Here is a 3893-nt window from a genome sequence, read left to right as displayed (position 1 = left end):
ACCACCTGATACCATCACACCACCCGACACCACCTGATACCACCCGACACCACCCAACACACTACACCGTCCAACACCACCCGATACATCACACCACCTGATACCATCACACCACCCGATACTTATCCAACACCGTGCAAAAACCACCACCTGATATCAACAATTTCATCCAACACCATCAAAACCATTAATCTTGTCAAACTGGCATAAAAACTTCAGTAAGTTTTATTGAATTTTATCATTTCTAACGTTGATGGAAATGCAACTAATGACTGCAAGATGATCAGGTGCTGTGGCGACAAAACATTCATCATCATCCCTCCGCTGCCGTGCTTTATAACTGATAAAAGGTGTTTCTGATGCTGGACGTCTCTTCTGTCCAGAGGACATTTGTCTTGGTCTTCTGCATATTCCTGACCCACGTTGACGTCTCAGGATGGTTCATTTAGCAGAAACTCAGTTGACTTTAATCTTAACGCTGCTGCTGTTTCAGAGTCAGATCAACCTCTAAGATTTGGACAGAGAGGCTCGTCCCATCAGTTCGGGTTGTTTCGTTTCCATGAGGAAAGCCGGGCTAATTGGCTGTCAGGGAGCGAACGCGGCGCTGACGGATCCGTTCTGTAGCCATTTTGAAGGAGATTAGCAAAGCGCAGCAGCAGAATGTCTGAGCTGTGATCCAGAATGACCAGAAATCACTAAAGACTGGAAATTTAAATCTGCAGAACAGAACATTTAGAAAACCTGCATAGTTCAACTCGCTTTTCTTTTAAATAAACTCTGCAGTATCATAACTTAAAATAACCATCAGAGTCTTGCTGCAGGGAAAACACTTCTGAGCCGGGATTCCCAGGGGGAAAGCTTCATCATCCCAACACGGAGAGAAAATAACCAGCAGCCATCAGTGTCATCGCAAGTTTGAACCAAATATAAAGTGATGAAAAACATAAAGAGGATTCTTATTCTGTTTAGTTCAAACCCAGTTTGTTTTCTTGGACTGTGGCTCCGGTTTCTAGTGCAGGGAAGCAACAACATTTGTGTTTTCCCTCCTGATAGTCTGATAAACTTGGTTCAATTAGAACCAGAACTCCATCATCTGCTCCACCTCCAGCTGCTGTGATTCCGACCCAAACCAACCTGTTCCCCTCCCGGCCTGTGGGGGCGCTGCAACAAGAACCACTGAAGAAAACGACACAAAAACCTCTGAAGACACTGAGAGCGACTTCCTTCTTCACCAGACGGAAACAAAACGGATTGCAGCGTTTGTAGGATTTTTTTTCTTGTCTTTTGCTAAAAGCCACAAGTCATTTCTCCTGCTAGCGCTACGCTAACGTGTTTTGTTTGTATTTACCCAGAATGCCCTGCGCTGTAGTCCACTACTTACCTTTGGACGGTTTACAAATGCTAATATAAACTCTTATAATGGTCTGTTTTAATAGTTCAAACACTAAATGTTTCCTTGTCATTTATTTTCCATTGGTTGTTTCTCTCCAAACTGCATTGGCTGAACAAATTAAAGTTGTTTTTACGTTTGTCCGAGCTTCAGAAGCTAATTAAATTAATAAACTAAATTAATAATTCAGTATATTTAAAACAGAAACATTTAAGTGAACTCAGCTGATTTTCTGCATCGTATCGGCTGATATTAAACCTCAGATATCGATATTGGACGTAAAAATCATCAATAACTGTAATTCATTGTGAAAACGATTAAAGTTCTTATTATAAGAAATTGATTTTCATAAATGCCCAGCCTTAGTTTGGGATGCAGTGAAGACTCCATTGTTTTGAGTAAAAATTCATTTCTCAACTCGATGCGCTGCTCCGCCGTGCAGTTAGCAGAGCGCCAGCGGCGCGCTGCACACTGAGCAGGACTCCGAAAACCAAAGGTCAAAAACCGTTCCCTCACGATTCCCCACACTCATAAAGTGGCTTTTAATCTTGACCGGGCCTGAAGGAGAGCTTCACAAATCGGCAGCGCTCCATCATGCGCAGCTGCATTCAGCCCAGACTGCAGCCATTAATGCAGCGAGTCGCAGCAGGAAGTGGTCAGCAGGCAGAGGAAGCCTGGCAGAGACGCTGAACACTGAGAGGAAGCTGATAGAATTCGCTTGTCAGGATCCATTAAGGCTAGACTGGTGCCACACACACACCACACACACACACACACACACACACACACACACACACACACACACACACACACACACACACACACACACATTTTTAATTCCAGAATCTCATTTCAGATCTGATTAATTACTCTCTCACGCTTGACAAAGAAAATCAGGAGCAAAACTGAAGGGATTAGCAGAGAAACACACACACACACACATTCACACACACATTCACACACACATTCACACACACTGCATGAATTATTCATCCTGTTTAGTTTTGTTTTCAGTTTTAAATTGAAAATGCGACAAAGTGCTACAAACAAAACTCTGTCACCTGAACTCTGTCAAATCATCAGAAAAAACCAACAACTGTTAACGCAGCAGTTCAGGCTGTACCCTGACAGCGCCCCCTGCAGGCCGGAAATGATCAGCACAGGAGGATTCTGGGTAGGAACGACACACCGCTAGAATCAGAGGAACAAATCCAAAACACAAAATATTTACATTAAAACTTTCAATGATATAAGATAATCTCTGAGCCCCGAAGTCAAAAATGTGTAAAGAAAAACAGAAATTTTGAGATCAGAAATTCCCAGAAAAAACTTGGAAATTTCTGAGTTCAAAGTTAATTTTGCAACAACAACAAAAAAGAAATTAAATGAAAGAAAATATTTCTGACAAAAAATCTCAAAAATTTTATAGAGAAAAACACGGAAATTTTCTGAGTTTCAAAAGAAAAAATCTTTCAACATTAGCACTAAAAATTCTCAAAAGTTGAAACTTTTCAAACTCTTTTCTAGAAAGCTTGTAAGAATCATATAAAAATGTTTTAAATCTAGAAAAATTCCTAGAAAAAAATGAAACTAAAGTAAAATTTTTGGTAGAAAAAACGAAATTTTGAGATTAATCTCAGAAAATTTTATGTAAATCAAACTTTGATTTGTTTTACTTTTGAAACTCAAATTTCAATTTTGTACCAAGAAATTGGAAGAAATTTACTCCTTTTTATTTTTCTACGGTCCTAATAAACCATCATAATTATGATTTAACTGATTAAAGATTTTAATTATTTACCCAAGTAAAAGAAAAATGTTGTTTGTATTGATAGAATTTTTTTCTGTTATTTTGGTTCTACAAAATAGAACCAAAATAAAGAATTTTACAATTATTCCTTCATATTATTGCATTTATTTATCTATAATTTTAATTATATAAGTGGCAAAGTGTGTAGCTCATGAATCAGCAAAGTCGTGAAAAACCAAACGAATGTCCAGTTCCATCGTTTAGTGTAAAGAACTGTTCAAAAGAATCGTTTGTGAACATCAGCTGTTTTCAGATCATTTCAGAAGTGAAACTCATTTATTTTATATATTCATCTCTCAAATGAAACATTTCCAGTAATTTTTATATGTTCTTGTGAGTTTGATGATGACAGAGAAGAAAAATTCATTTCAAACAGAAACATTTGTATTTTCCTTGCAGCAGGTTGTGTCTGTGTGTCTCATTAAACGCTGAGCGACGTCTGAAGGAGCGGCGATAATCCATTACCTCGCCGCCACCGCGGCTGGCGCTCCATGAAAATGATTCCTGAACTGGTTTCATGGCTCATTATGAACCTGTGACCTCCAACTGAACAACCGTCCTCTGAGAAAATCACTTTACCCTAAACAGCGAGACGTTCTCATCATGACGAGAAGGTTGCAGTCAAACCTTCAGCGAGAAATAAACAAAGTTTTTGACCCAAAATCTTATTCAAAATAATTCATTGGTTTCACA

This window comes from Poeciliopsis prolifica, unplaced genomic scaffold, assembly GCF_027474105.1.
Source record: "Poeciliopsis prolifica strain line A6 unplaced genomic scaffold, Auburn_PproV2 SCAFFOLD198, whole genome shotgun sequence".
In the NCBI taxonomy this organism is placed as follows: domain Eukaryota; kingdom Metazoa; phylum Chordata; class Actinopteri; order Cyprinodontiformes; family Poeciliidae; genus Poeciliopsis; species Poeciliopsis prolifica.
Note: the sequence above shows the minus strand (reverse complement) of the source record.